General features: G+C 39.7%; 2 pseudogenes; both read left to right on the top strand.

Annotated features, from left to right (window-relative positions):
* Positions 1 to 4,601: 4,601 nt before the first annotated feature.
* On the top strand, positions 4,602 to 5,530 carry LOC119541984 (annotated as a pseudogene).
* A 40-nt stretch (positions 5,531 to 5,570) lies between these two features.
* Positions 5,571 to 16,604, top strand: LOC119542794 (annotated as a pseudogene).
* Positions 16,605 to 16,769: the final 165 nt, after the last annotated feature.

The raw sequence follows: 16,769 nt of genomic DNA, 5'->3' as shown, positions 1-16,769 counted from the left end.
GAATACAGGGCATTGGCGCAGCTTCCCTTGAGGACTGGACCCAGCCCCAGGCAGCCCAAGCACAGGGAGGGTCTGCGTGGTTCCCAGCAGAGAGTTCTTCCTGCAGGTGATGCTCTCAGCACCATATTCAGACTCACAGGAAATAAATGAAGACAGGCCAGGTTACTGGACCTGGGAGCACATAAGGAAAATTCAATGAAATGCATGTCAGTTGTTCCAAAAGTGATCTTTAGAGATACTGCTCTTCTCTATTCATGTAGCAACCTGCATTGCAGAATACCGCTCTAGGTTAGGGTACTGAGGAGAAAAATCATGTTTCTTTGTCTATTCAAGTGCTTCTAGAACTGGAATTAGTCTACTGTTTCACATTTTCTAAAAGCCAGAGAAAAGGCTATGTGCTATGTTGAGAGTCAGTCGCCTCTGACACCAGTTCTCTTATGGGGAGATTTTACCTGTGATGTGTCCACCATGGTGGGAAACCGAGAACACACAAGGGCCATCTCCTCCAGGAAAAGCCAGGAATAAGACATCATCCCTAATTCTCTGATTTAATGCCCTATTTTTATTCCTTGTAAGTGCTCTATCTGTTTTAATTTTGCTACCCATTGTTTTCCTCACCCACACTCCTGCCACTTCAAGATCCATTCCTTTTCTTCCTAAGTCTGAGTCTTCCCCTCCACACTCTTCTCTCAGCTGGAGATGAAAACTTCCTGTACCTTGGCAGGCATTCTCCTCCATAGCATTTGACCCTGAGATTTCTGTTCCCACAAATGGTGCATTTGTCCCAGCAGCCTTGGAAAGCATCTCAAAGTTCTCGCTTCCCTCCCTGGGTGACAACAAGGACATGGGTATCTCACAGGCTGGCATAAATCTGCTCTGCCTCACCATCCCTAAACATTACAAAAAGTGCAACTAGGAATGAAATTAGGATGTCAGAGAGAGATAGTGGAGTTTGGGAGCTACTTATCCCCTGCTTGCCCAGAACCCCAGTCAGGAGAACTGACATAAGTGTCTTCAGTTATTGAACAACCTGATATCCAGGCATGACTAAGGCAGTCTGAATCGTGTGAGAGTGCACAGGAGCAGAGAGCACATTCTACAATGTTCTTAATAGTAGAACTTGGAGCCCTATGGGACACTAGGCCAGCCCCTTATGAGTGAAATGGAAGAATGCAAACTATTTTGAGAATAGCCCTATCCACAAATACTTTGAAATGTCTAATTTCAAGGAATGAGTTTGCTCTTGGTCCCCTCCTGCTTCCAGTTTTGGGATCCTTCTCCCCAGTCAGTTTCCTCCCCATGCACTGAGCATCTGAATGTGGCGCCTCAACCCCAGGCTCCCTCAAGCTACCTTGTCCAAGCTGACCTTCCACACACACCCTTCCCTTTTTCTTCATGCCAGAATTCGTTCAAACACCAATATGGGAAGGCACTTTGCCAGGTATCTAAATAATATCTCATATGATGTCAACCCATTTTGAATTAACTAACCCTTTTGGCAAGAACAGGCAACTAAGTATCATCTCCCTCAGAGTCAATTCTTGTTAACTTCAGATGGATCTTTAAGTAAACTAATTGAATGCATACATTTCTGTATTAAAGGCTGACTGGTAAGATCCTTATTTTAGTGAACCTTCTTGAAACCTGTAAAATAACTATGCTCAATATCAAGCTTTATTTTTTTTTTAGGAGAAATTCATCAAATCACAAGGGAAATAATGGATGTGAAGTTTCTGTGCACAAATAATGTTGAGCAGGACTTGTCTAAAATCCTTCTGAAATCTTCTTTGCATCTTCTACCTCTCTCCATGACCAACCTCCCTATCTTTTTCCCTTTAGTCTTTTAATGCTCTCATCCCGTGTTCTAAAGCTGCATCTGTCTTTTATATTTGAAATGAAATGAAGCTAGTATTTCCCTTCTATAGAGTATCTAAGGTTCCATTTATTTTCATGGTTAATTAATCTAGGCTTTAAATTCAAAGATTTCTCTCTGGTCATTAAAAAAAACCTCAAATGTCAGTTTGATAACATCATTCTCATGAAAGTTAGATATAAAGCAGGACAGAAAATATTTCTTCAGAAATTCTACAATGTTCTTAATAGGAGAACTTGGAGCCCTATGGGACACTAGACCAGCCCCTCATGAGTGAAATGGAAGAATGCAAACTATCTTGAGAATAGTCCTATTCACAAATACTTTGAAATGTCTAAATTATTGGGGAGAATGGCTTCAATTTATCATTTTATTTTGCTTGTGTATAATCCAGATAAAATATTGATTTCAACAGTATATTCAATTTTATCTATACAGAATCCTTAAAAGTAACTTCCACAGCTAGTCATTCTTCATCATCACTGGATCTCAGCACACAAAGGTGAACAGTGACCTGTTTGTCCAAGCTCAAAGGTAACCCTGATATGGGATCTATGATGGGTTAAGCTTGGGCCTGTTTGTTACTAGTTACAGGGGTTAAAGTTTTCATGACCAGATAGCATCTGGTCTTAGATTGCTGGAAAGGAAGGAAGGGCCAGAAGTAAGCTCTCCGAATCTGCAGAATTAAACTTTTTGTGAATCCAGAACACTGTCTGGGCAGCTTGTGAACTGCCAAACAAAAGCAGAATACTGGTAAGTTAGCCTAAAAATATCTAGTACAGGCAATGATCTTCAGATAGGAGAGTGACTACAGAGTTACATAACTTGGGTTTAAATAACTCTAACTTTGGCATCACCTCTAACATAAATTGCCTGCCATCGTGGTCCTACTGGACACAAGCCTGAGACCTAGGGCAGGATGCAAAAAAGCTTACAGAAAATTATAACATTTTTTAGTCTATCCCTAATGGGATAATAAAAGAATAACATGTGCACAACACCTATACAAGCAGCTTCTTCAAAATTTCAAGAGAGGGGCTTCAGGCTTCTACAAAAATGAGAGCACATCAGAGGTGTCACACAGACATAAAAGGACATGGTCCATGCAGAAAATAGCCTCCTTGAAATACAGCATTTGTAGTCATGTGGATCATAGGTAGGAATCATGGCAAGTTTGTTTTGAACAGTGCTATCTGCAACACTGCTGCCTGACATTAGTGCTATTTGGGGCAATGGAATGAAAGCATAATATTAGGCATGGAGTACTGAAGTGATCTTGCATGAGGCAAACAAATCATGTCTCAGAATAATCTGAGAGGTATAGTCTGATGCTATCATAGAATGAGTGTGCACAAACCAGAGAAATGCTGATTTCTGCTGGTTATTTTTAAGATGTGGTCCATAAGATCAAGGAGCTCACAGTCCAGAGAGGGAAAGTGAGATACCTGCTTAACCTTAAGTGAGTAAAAGTAAAATTCAGGCTATCACATAAGGTACCTGAGAGCAAGGAGCCACTTGAGTTGAACAGAGACCTGTAGGTTGAGAGGAGGGAGCAGTTATAACAGGATGCAAGGAAAGAAAAGGATTTCCATGAAGCTGGATGGGCCACAAGAGTTTGGATCTATGCATCAGAGGAGGTGAACACTTGAAAAGGAACACAATGTGAGCAAAGACACAGAAACAACTAAACCTGTATGGCATCAGAAGTAGCCAAAGTGGCTGAAAGGTAGGTTAAGGGCAGATGAGGAAGAAGTGTGAAGAACTCAGAGTAGGAAACGTGGTCTTCAATCATGTGGATCAATCCTACTCACTGGGCCGATAATTAGGAAACATATGGAATTGATTTCCTAGTTCTTCTACTTCTATCAGCATATTACAAAATCACCCTGAATATCATATTTCTCATAGATAAAATGAGGATAAGGTTCCCTAATGTAGGAATCAGAATTTCTAGAAATTCTCTCAGATTTGTCAAGAGAATAATTGACATGGTGGTTGGGATAGTGCTCTGCATACAATAAAGTCCTATTAAAATTAAATGCACTATTTAGGAAATGAGGAACTGAGCAAAATCATGACTTTCATGGACCCAGAAACAGTTGCCTTCAGGGTCCCCTTCTACAAATAAAAAAATATTAAAAATTAAACTTGATGATTGCATTATTATAAAAACAAATATAATCCAACTAGAATATATTCACTTTTTTCTTCTGATTTTAAAAGAAATAAAAACATTTCCATGATCCCTAGAAGAATTATTAGTACTAGTCTCTGTGCCCATTGTTCCTTATGGGTAAGTCAGCCTAGCTAAGGAGCCACTGAATTATTTGAGGGGAAAAAAATGAATGATATGGAAATTGAAGAGACAAGAGAAGGTTTAGGAAATCACTGCATGGATGTGCTAGAACTTTGAAGGATTTCAGAACTGTAGGAAGAGTCCAGTACAAGCTAAACACCATGAATTTGGAAGTGTGCCTTTTTATTTCAATAAATCCCTGGCGAACAGGAATAAGAATCTCTTAAGTATGCAAAGACCATCAAGGGCCATAGACAAGACAGGATAACAACTCTTACTGAGATACAGTGAGGGCAGCTTTAGATGTTTGAGCACAGAGTCCAGGAAAGTAGGAACAGGTACATAAGAAGGGGTGATATCCTGAAGGAGAAAGGAACAATCGATGGAGATCTCATCCCATCTTCCTACTTTATTCCAAGGAAATGTCTCTAAATGGCCTTGAGGAACCACAGCACAGTCACCGAGTTTATTCTCATGGGGCTGTCTGACGACCCCCACATCGAGGCCCTGCTTTTCGTGCTCTTCCTGGTGATTTACCTCCTGACCCTGATGGGGAACCTGATGCTGCTGCTGGTGATCAGAGCTGATTCCCACCTCCACACCCCCATGTACTTCTTCTTGAGTAATCTATCATTCCTGGACCTCTGCTTCTCCTCTGTCACAGTGCCCAAGCTGCTGGTGGACCTCCTGTCTAAAAAGAAAACCATCTCAGTTAAGGGCTGCCTGGCTCAGGTCTTCTTTGTGTTCATCACTGCAGGGACTGAAGACTGTCTGCTCTCAGTGATGGCCTATGACCGCTATGCTGCCTTCTGCCACCCACTGCTTTATGCACAGGTGATGAGCCACCAGCTCTGTGTGAGGCTGGTGTTGGTCTCGTGGGGCCTGGCCAGTCTCAATTCAGTTGTCATTATGCTCCTGGCTGTTAGTCTGGACTTCTGTGAGGACCAAATCATACACCAACACCACTACAGCTGTGAGCTGCCCTCTCTCCTCCCTCTGTCTTGCTCTGATATCTCCATCGATATCTATATCCTAATCTTCTCCTCCTTACTGCATGGGCTTGGAACATCCCTCCCTATCTTTTCTCTTATGCCTGCATTATCTCCATGATCTTGACCATCAGTTCTACAACAGGCAGAAGCAAGGCCTTCAACACCTGCTCCTCCCACCTCACTGCAGTGATTCTGTACTTTGGCTCTGGTTTCTTTCGCTATCTCACACCCACCTCTGGTTCCTCGCTGGATTTTCTTTTCTCCTTGCAGTACGGTGTGGTCACACCCATGGTAAATCCCTTCATCTACAGCCTAAAGAACAAGGAGGTGAAAGCAGATGTGAACAGAACATTGGAGAAATATCTTTAATTATATCTTTAATGTTTTAGTTAGTGAAAAAGGACACAGAATGGTAGGAAATGTGTTTTCATTGCCAAGGGTAGAATTCCATTACAGTAACTTGAGGGGACCCAAGAACCACCCACTCCTTGGTTATGATTGACAATGAAAAATAAAATATATGAAATTGTAATTTATTTTATATCTGTAGATTTTTGGTCTATATTTACTTTTCCTATCCTCTTCTATGTCCACCACCACTTTCATTCTAGAATTCATAGTTAAACGTTGGTTCTCCTGAATTTATCATATGTATGTTACCTTTTCGTTCTTATGATTTTGTTTTATTGATCTACTTTGATCTACAAATTTATTTTCTCCAAAACTTTTAAACTATTTTTATTTCATCCACTTTATATGGGTCTTTAACTTATATTTATGAATTTTAATTTTTAAAACTAAATAATACATGTTAGGCACCCTCCCTTTGCCATTTCAACTCCCCCCTCCCTTTATTCTACATTCTTGGATTCTCTCAGGATATCATTAAAAATTATCTGACTTTTGAATAAATTAAATTCTAATTTTTCTAGTTCTTTGGGCTTCATACTCTGTTTAAACTTATTTAATACCTAGTGGCATTCCTTTCACAGCACATTTCCCCATCTTTACTTTCCGTTTTCCACAGTAGATCATCATAGTTAAATGCATCATTTCTAGAGCACCAGTTGCTTGTTCTCACACCTGACTCTGCCCATATAAGCTGTACAACCCTGGGAAGTTACTTAGTTTCTCCATGCCTGTTTCCTACATAAAATATTGTGATAATAATAGTGTCTATTGATGGATGGATTATTGTGAAGATTAAATGAAGTGGTATGTATAGAGCACTAAGAACACTAACAGCCACCATTTGAGCATTACCCTCATTATTCACAAGTTGTTTACTGTTCGCCTCTTTTTTCTTGTTTATTTATGTACTTATTTAGGTTTTTAAGGAAATGAACATTATGGAATATTCCAAGTCCTTGCATATGATAATTTCATTATTTTGATTCTACATATGAATGAAAACTTGACCAAGTTTAAAATTTGGACTTCCCATCTTTTTTCCCTATATATATATTGTATATTCTCACCTGGCATCTGCTGTTCTTCAGAAGAAGTATAATTACAGCATGACTTTTTGCTAGAAGCAAAGATAGACTAAATAGCACCAAGAGAGATTTCCATCATGTGGCTCCCATTTCGGGCCACCTTCAGCTGTGTGCTTCCACAGTGCCAACAGCAACACGGACCAAAAAGGTAAAACAAGAAGAAACCTTTAGCATCAGTGACTCACAAATCAGCAACACAGAATTTCTACATGTAATTGAAACCCATAACCATCAGTTCTGTTCAAAATTTTTTAGTTTTTATGACTACACAAGCAAAGTTAACAAAGAGAGTTTGTACAGGATTCTTAAAGATCAGAGAAAGAAAATTACTGGGTAGTACAGACTTCAGCGACACAAGCAGAAGCAGATGTGTTACCGAGAGCAGGTCATCCACAAGCAGCTCACCCAGATCTTCATTATCCCTGACCTCACCTTCCTTCCCTTCAGCTTCATCTCCTCCATCAATAATTCTACTCATGCTTTAGAATGCATTCTCTATAGACCAAATCAAAGGCATAATCAAAGGATATCACTTGCTATTCCCCATCTAGGCAATACCAGCCAGCAGGAGTAGAAAGTGTCTTCAATGCCAAATACTTCTCAGAGTAACGCCAAAGTTATTTAAGAATATGGTACAACTCTTTTGACAAGAATGGAGTAATGAAACACATCAGGGCAGGAGGCGGGGCAAGACGGCGGACTGGTGAGCTGTATGTTTTAGTTACTCCTCCAGGAAAGTAGGTAGAAAGCCAGGAACTGCGTGGACTAGACACCACAGAGCAATCTGACTTTGGGCATACTTCATACAACACTCATGAAAACGTGGAACTGCTGAGATCAGCGAAATCTGTAAGTTTTTGCGGCCAGGGGACCCGCGCCCCTCCCTGCCAGGCTCACTCCCGGGGGAAGAGGGGCTGTCAGTTCCGGGAAGGAGAAGGGAGAACTGCAGTGGCAGCCCTTATCGGAAACTCATTCTACTGATTCAAACTCCAACCATAGATAGACTGAGACCAGACACCAGAGAATCTGAGAGCAGCCAGCCCAGCAGAGAGGAGACAGGCATAGAAAAAAAACAACACGAAAAACTCCAAAATAAAAGCGGAGGATTTTTGGAGTTCTGGTGAACATAGAAAGGGGAAGGGCCCTGAGGCGCATATGCAAATCCTGAAGAAAAGCTGATCTCTCTGCCCTGTGGACCTTTCCTTAATGGCCCTGGTTGCTTTGTCTCTTAGCATTTCAATAACCCATTAGATCTCTGAGGAGGGTCTTTTTTTTTTTTTAATCCTTTTTTCTTTTTCTAAAACAATTACTCTAAGAAGCCCAATACAGAAAGCTTCAAAGACTTGCTATTTGGGGAGGTCAAGTCAAGAGCAGAACTAGGAGAGCTCTGAGACAAAACGCAATAATCCAGTGGCTGAGAAAATTCACTAAACACCACAACTTCCCAAGAAAAGGGGGGTGTCCGCTCACAGCCATCATCCTGGTGGACAGGAAACACTCCTGCCCATCACCAGCCCCATAGCCCAGAACTGCCCCAGACAACCCAGTGTGACGGAAGTGCTTCAAATAACAGGCACACACCACAAAACTGGGCATGGACATTAGCCTTCCCTGCAACCTCAGCTGATTGTCCCAGAGTTGGGAAGGTAGAGCAGTGTGAATTAACAAAGCCCCATTCAGCCATCATTTCAGCAGACTGGGAGCCTCCCTACACAGCCCAGCAGCCAAGAACTGCCCTGGGGGGACGGCACTCACCTGTGACATAGCACAGTCATCCCTCAACAGAGGACCCAGGGTGCACGGCCTGGAAGAGGGGCCCACTTGCAAGTCCCAGGAGCCATATGCCAATACCAAGGACTTGTGGGTCAGTGGCAGAGACAAACTCTGGCAGGACTGAACTGAAGGATTAGACTATTGCAGCAGCTTTAAAACTCTAGGATCACCAGGGAGATCTGATTGTTAGAGCCACCCCCCCCTCCTTGACTGCCCAGAAACATGCCCCATATACAGGACAGGCAACACCAACTACACACGCAAGCTTGGTACACCAATTGGACCCCACAAGACTCACTCCCCCACTCACCAAAAAGGCTAAGCAGGGGAGAACTGGCTTGTGGAGAACAGGTGGCTCGTGGACGCCACCTGCTGGTTAGTTAGAGAAAGTGTACTCCACGAAGCTGTAGATCTGAGAAATTAGAGATAAGGACTTCAATTGGTCTACAAATCCTAAAAGAACCCTATCAAGTTCAGCAAATGCCACGAGGCCAAAAACAACAGAAAATTATAAAGCATATGAAAAAACCAGACGATATGGAAACCCAAGCCCAAGAACCCAAATCAAAAGACCAGAAGAGACACAGCACCTAGAGCAACTACTCAAAGAACTAAAGATGAACAATGAGACCATAGTACGGGAGATAAAGGAAATCAAGAAGACCCTAGAAGAGCATAAAGAAGACATTGCAAGACTAAATAAAAAAATGGATGATCTTATGGAAATTAAAGAAACTGTTGACCAACTTAAAAAGATTCTGGACACTCATAGTACAAGACTAGAGGAAGCTGAACAACGAATCAGTGACCTCGAAGATGACAGAATGGAAAATGAAAGCATAAAAGAAAGAATGGGGAAAAAAATTGAAAAAATTGAAATGGACCTCAGGGATATGATAGATAATATGAAACGTCCAAATATAAGACTCATTGGTGTCCCAGAAGGGGAAGAAAAGGGTAAAGGTCTAGGAAGAGTATTCAAAGAAATTGTTGGGGAAAACTTCCCAAATCTTCTAAACAACATAAATACACAAATCATAAATGCTCAGCAAACCCCAAATAGAATAAATCCAAATAAACCCACTCCGAGACATATACTGATCACACTGTCAAACACAGAAGAGAAGGAGCAAGTTCTGAAAGCAGCAAGAGAAAAGCAATTCACCACATACAAAGGAAACAGCATAAGACTAAGTAGTGACTACTCAGCAGCCACCATGGAGGCAAGAAGGCAGTAGCACGATATATTTAAAATTCTGAGTGAGAAAAATTTCCAGCCAAGAATACTTTATCCAGCAAAGCTCTCCTTCAAATTTGAGGGAGAGCTTAAATTTTTCACAGACAAACAAATGCTGAGAGAATTTGCTAACAAGAGACCTGCCCTACTGGAGATACTAAAGGGAGCCCTACAGACAGAGAAACAAAGAAAGGACAGAGAGACTTGGAGAAAGGTTCAGTACTAAAGAGATTCGGTATGGGTACAATAAAGGATATTAATAGACAGAGTGGAAAAATATGACAAACATAAACCAAAGGATAAGATGGCTGATTCAAGAAATGCCTTCACGGTTATAACGTTGAATGTAAATGGATTAAACTCCCCAATTAAAAGACATAGATTCGCAGAATGGATCAAAAAAAATGAACCATCAATACGTTGCATACAAGAGACTCATCTTAGACACAGGGACACAAAGATACTGAAAGTGAAAGGACGGAAAAAAATATTTCATGCAAGCTACAGCCAAAAGAAAGCAGGTGTAGCAATATTAATCTCAGATAAAATAGACTTCAAAGGCAGGGATGTTTTGAGAGACAAAGAAGGCCACTACGTACTAATAAAAGGGGCAATTCAGCAAGAAGAAATAACAATCGTAAATGTCTATGCACCCAACCAAGGTGCCACAAAATACATGAGAGAAACACTGGCAAAACTAAAGGAAGCAATTGATGTTTCCACAATAATTGTGGGAGACTTCAACACATCACTCTCTCCTATAGATAGATCAACCAGACAGAAGACCAATAAGGAAATTGAAAACCTAAACAATCTGATAAATGAATTAGATTTAACAGACATATACAGGACATTACATCCCAAATCACCAGGATACACATACTTTTCTAGTGCTCACGGAACTTTCTCCAGAATAGATCATATGCTGGGACATAAAACAAGCCTCAATAAATTTAAAAAGATTGAAATTATTCAAAGCACATTCTCTGACCACAATGGAATACAATTAGAAGTCAAGAACCATCAGAGACTTAGAAAATTCACAAATACCTGGAGGTTAAACAACACACTCCTAAACAATCAGTGGGTTAAAGAAGAAATAGCAAGAGAAATTGCTAAATATATAGAGACAAATGAAAATGAGAACACAACATACCAAAACCTATGGGATGCAGCAAAAGCAGTGCTAAGGGGGAAATATATAGCACTAAATGCATATATTAAAAAGGAAGAAAGAGCCAAAGTCAAAGAACTAATGGATCAACTGAAGAAGCTAGAAAATGAACAGCAAACCAAACCTAAACCAAGTACAAGAAAAGAAATAACAAGGATTAAAGCAGAAATAAATGACATAGAGAACAAAAAAACAATAGAGAGGATAAATATCACCAAAAGTTGGTTCTTTGAGAAGATCAACAAGATTGACAAGCCCCTAGCTAGACTGACAAAATCAAAAAGAGAGAAGACCCATATAAACAAAATAATGAATGAAAAAGGTGACATAACTGCAGATCCTGAAGAAATTAAAAAAATTATAAGAGAATACTATGAACAACTGTATGGCAACAAACTGGATAATGTAGAGGAAATGGACAATTTCCTGGAAACATATGAACAACCTAGACTGACCAGAGAAGAAATAGAAGACCTCAACCAACCCATCACAAGCAAAGAGATCCAATCAGTCATCAAAAATCTTCCCACAAATAAATGCCCAGGGCCAGATGGCTTCACAGGGGAATTCTACCAAACTTTCCAGAAAGAACTGACACCAATCTTACTCAAACTCTTTCAAAACATTGAAGAAAATGGAACACTACCTAACTCATTTTATGAAGTTAACATCAATCTAATACCAAAACCAGGCAAAGATGTTACAAAAAAGGAAAACTACCGGCCAATCTCCCTAATGAATATAGATGCAAAAATCCTCAACAAAATACTTGCAAATCGAATCCAAAGACACATTAAAAAAATCATACACCATGACCAAGTGGGGTTTATTCCAGGCATGCAAGGATGGTTCAACATAAGAAAATCAATCAATGTATTACAACACATTAACAAGTCAAAAGGGAAAAATCAATTGATCATCTCAATAGATGCTGAGAAAGCATTTGACAAAATCCAACATCCCTTTTTGATAAAAACACTTCAAAAGGTAGGAATTGAAGGAAACTTCCTCAACATGATAAAGAGCATATATGAAAAACCCACAGCCAGCATAGTACTCAATGGTGAGAGACTGAAAGCCTTCCCTCTAAGATCAGGAACAAGACAAGGATGCCCGCTGTCACCACTGTTATTCAACATTGTGCTGGAAGTGCTAGCCAGGGCAATCCGGCAAGACACAGAAATAAAAGGCATCCAAATTGGAAAAGAAGAAGTAAAACTGTCATTGTTTGCAGATGATATGATCTTATATCTAGAAAACCCTGAGAAATCGATGATACAGCTACTAGAGCTAATCAACAAATTTAGCAAAGTAGCGGGATACAAGATTAATGCACATAAGTCAGTAATGTTTCTATATGCTAGAAATGAACAAACTGAAGAGACACTCAAGAAAAAGATACCATTTTCAACAGCAACTAAAAAAATCAAGTACCTAGGAATAAACTTAACCAAAGATGTAAAAGACCTATACAAAGAAAACTACATAACTCTACTAAAAGAAATAGAAGGGGACCTTAAAAGATGGAAAAATATTCCATGTTCATGGATAGGAAGGCTAAATGTCATTAAGATGTCAATTCTACCCAAACTCATCTACAGATTCAATGCAATCCCAATCAAAATTCCAACAACCTACTTTGCAGACTTGGAAAAGCTAGTTATCAAATTTATTTGGAAAGGGAAGATGCCTCGAATTGCTAAAGACACTCTAAAAAAAGAAAAACGAAGTGGGAGGACTTACACTCCCTGACTTTGAAGCTTATTATAAAGCCACACTTGCCAAAACAGCATGGTACTGGCACAAAGATAGACATATAGATCAATGGAATCGAATTGAGAATTCGGAGACAGACCCTCAGATCTATGGCCGACTGATCTTTGATAAGGCCCCCAAAGTCACTGAACTGAGTCATAATGGTCTTTTCAACAAATGGGGCTGGGAGACTTGGATATCCATATCCAAAAGAATGAAAGAGGACCCCTACCTCACCCTCTACACAAAAATTAACTCAAAATGGACCAAAGATCTCAATATAAAAGAAAGGACCATAAAACTCCTAGAAGATAATGTAGGAAAACATCTTCAAGACCTTGTATTAGGCAGCCACTTCCTAGACTTTACACCCAAAGCACAAGCAACAAAAGAGAAAATAGATAAATGGGAACTCCTCAAGCTTAGAAGTTTCTGCACCTCAAAGGAATTTCTCAAAAAGGTAAAGAGGCAGCCAACTCAATGGGAAAAAATTTTTGGAAACCATGTATCTGACAAAAGACTGATATCTTGCATATATAAAGAAATCCTACAACTCAATGACAATAGTACAGTCGGCCCAATTATAAAATGGGCAAAAGATATGAAAAGACAGTTCTCTGAAGAGGAAATACAAATGGCCAAGAAACACATGAAAAAATGTTCAGCTTCACTAGCTATTAGAGAGATGCAAATTAAGACCACAATGAGATACCATCTAACACTGGTTAGAATGGCTGCCATTAAACAAACAGGAAACTACAAATGCTGGAGGGGATGTGGAGAAATTGGAACTCTTATTCACTGTTGGTGGGACTGTATAATGGTTCAGCCACTCTGGAAGTCAGTCTGGCAGTTCCTTAGAAAACTAGATATAGAGTTACCATTCGATCCAGCGATTGCACTTCTCGGTATATACCCGGAAGATCGGAAAGCAGTGACACGAACAGATATCTGCACGCCAATGTTCATAGCAGCATTATTCACAATTGCCAAAAGATGGAAACAACCCAAATGTCCTTCAACAGATGAGTGGATAAATAAAATGTGGTATATACACACGATGGAATACTACGTGGCAGTAAGAAGGAACGATCTCGTGAAACATATGACAACATGGATGAACCTTGAGGACATAATGCTAAGCGAAATAAGCCAGGCACAAAAAGAGAAATATTATATGCTACCACTAATGTGAACTTTGAAAAATGTAAAAAAAATGGCTTATAATGTAGAATGTAGGGGAACTAGCAATAGAGAGCAATTAAGGAAGGGGGAACAATAATCCAAGAAGAACAGATAAGCTATTTAACGTTCTGGGGATGCCCAGGAATGACTATGGTCTGTTAATTACTGATGGATATAGTAGGAGCAAGTTCACAGAAATGTTGCTATATTAGGTAACTTTCTTGGGATAAAGTAGGAACATGTTGGAAGTTAAGCAGATATCTTAGGTTAGTTGTCTTTTTCTTACTCCCTTGTTATGGTCTCTTTGAAATGTTCTTTTATTGTATGTTTGTTTTCTTTTTAACTTTTTTTTCATACAGTTGATTTAAAAAAGAAGGGAAAGTTAAAAAAAAAAAAAAAAAAAAAAAACAAGGAAAAAAAAAGATGTAGTGCCCCCTTGAGGAGCCTGTGGAGAATGCAGGGGTATTCGCCTACCCCACCTCCATGGTTGCTAACATGACCATAGACATAGGGGACTGGTGGTTTGATGGGTTGGGCCCTCTACCACAGGTTTTACCCTTGGGAAGACGGTTGCTGCAAAGGAGAGGCTAGGCCTCCCTATGGTTGTGCCTAAGAGCCTCCTCCCGAATGCCTCTTTGTTGCTCAGATGTGGCCCTGTCTCTCTAGCTAAGCCAACTTGAAAGGTGAAATCACTGCCCTCCCCCCTACGTGGGATCAGACACCCAGGAGAGTGAATCTCCCTGGCAACATGGAATATGACTCCCGGGGAGGAATGTAGACCTGGCATCGTGGGACGGAGAACATCTTCTTGACCAAAAGGGGGATGTGAAAGGAAATGAAATAAGCTGCAGTGGCAGAGAGAATCCAAAAGGAGCCGAGAGGTCACTCTGGTGGGCACTCTTACGCACACTTTAGACAACCCTTTTTAGGTTCTAAAGAATTGGGGTAGCTGGTGGTGGATACCTGAAACTATCAAACTACAACCCAGAACCCATGAATCTCGAAGACAGTTGTATAAAAATGTAGCTTATGAGGGGTGACAAGGGGATTGGGAAAGCCATAAGGACCACACTCCACTTCGTCTAGTTTATGGATGGATGAGTAGAAAAATAGGGGAAGGAAACAAACAGACAAAGGTACCCAGTGTTCTTTTTTACTTCAATTGCTCTTTTTCACTCTAATTATTATTCTTGTTATTCTTGTGTGTGTGCTAATGAAGGTGTCAGGGATTGATTTGGGTGATGAATGTACAACTATGTAATGGTACTGTGAACAATCGAAAGTACGATTTGTTTTGTATGACTGCGTGGTATATGAATATATCTCAATAAAATGAAGATTAAAAAAAAAAAAAAAAAAAAAAAAAAAAAGACATAATGCTGAGCAAAATAAGCCAGGCACAAAAAGAGAGAGATTGTATGTTACCACTAATGTGAATTCTGTGAAAAATGTACAATGTTTTATACTGTAGAATGTAGGGGACCTAGAGATACCAATTAGTGGAAGGGGAATGATAATCTAATAAGAACAGATAAACTATGGAGGGTAATCTCAATGTTATGGGAATGCTCAGGAATGATTATGGTTTGTAAACTTTCTTGGATATAGTAAGATCATGTTGGAAGCAATAGAGTTATTTTAGGTTTTTTTTTTTTTCTCTTATTCCTTTGTTTTCTTAGGGGTTGTTAATTTTCTTGGGGTATGGTAGGAACATGTTGGAAGCAATGTAGTTATTTTAGATTATTTGTTTTTGTTACTCCTCTGTTTGGACATGGTTTATTAATTTTCTTGGGGTATGGTAGGAACATATTGGAAGCAAAGTAGTTATTTTAGGTTATTTGTTTTCCTTAATCCATTGCTTTGTTTGAAATGTTGTGGGGTTTTTTTGGTTGTTGTTTGCCTGTTTGTTTTTAATTTTTTGATAAACAAAGTTAAAAAATTGAAAAAAAAATCAGTAGAAAAATGGGAGTAAAAACTAAATGACAAATAGGGTGGGATGGGGGGATGGTTTGGGTATTCTCTTTTCACTTTTATTTTTTATTCTTATTCTGATTCTTTCTGATGTAAGGAAAATGTTCAGAAATAGATTCTGGTGATGAACGCATAACTATATGATCATACTGTGAACAGTTGATTGTATATCATGGATGACTGTATGGTTTATGAATATATTTCAATAAAACTGAATTAAAAAAAAAAAAAAGAAAGACATCAGGGCAATTTATCAAGTTTATAATGCACTTCAGGAGAAAAGTACACGCAGTGTGTGCAGATGTAGAAGAGAGTGAGCAAGTTGTTGAATCTTGTCAGGCAGAAGTGAACAAATTAAAAAGAAAAAGCACTTGGAGGAAAAATGAAAAGGAACAGGAAAGAAGATTGCAGCAGACGATGTTAAGCAGACAGATGCCACCTGAAAGTCTGGAATGTGTTCAGTCCTCAGAAGCCTTATTCCGGGTTTGTAGCCAAAGGTAGAAGTACACTTGGAGATGCAGAGGCCGCTGATCCTCCTCCCCCTTATTCTGATTTTAACCCAATCAAGAAATTACTTTAAGCCTTTCTAACATGTAAAGTAGTGTCTTTATACCCTTACCTCAAGCCGTGGGCTCTTCCAATTAAACTTCCACCAGTTTCAGACTGAAGTATCCTGAAAGTGTAGCAGACTTTCCTCCCTCCCAAGAGCAGCTGGAGACAGATGACAGCGATTATGAAAATTTTATTGACCCTACAGAGCCCTCTAATACTGAATACTCACATTCAAGGGATTCATGGCCCACAACACATCCTGATGGAGACTCCAGGAACACTCAGACCTCCCACATTTAACTAAACAAAAGAAAGTATCCACAATAGCACTGTTTTTCCTAATTGCATTTGAGAAAGTTTTTTTGAGGACTTATGCTGGGGGGAAACCTGATTTCTCAGATACTGTGACTGACTCCTAAGAGTCTTCATGCACAGAATTTGTTAGAACCTTGCATCCATTGTCCT

This window comes from Choloepus didactylus, chromosome 8, assembly GCF_015220235.1.
Source record: "Choloepus didactylus isolate mChoDid1 chromosome 8, mChoDid1.pri, whole genome shotgun sequence".
In the NCBI taxonomy this organism is placed as follows: Eukaryota; Metazoa; Chordata; class Mammalia; order Pilosa; family Megalonychidae; genus Choloepus; species Choloepus didactylus.
Note: the sequence above shows the minus strand (reverse complement) of the source record. Positions and strands in the feature narration are given on the sequence as shown.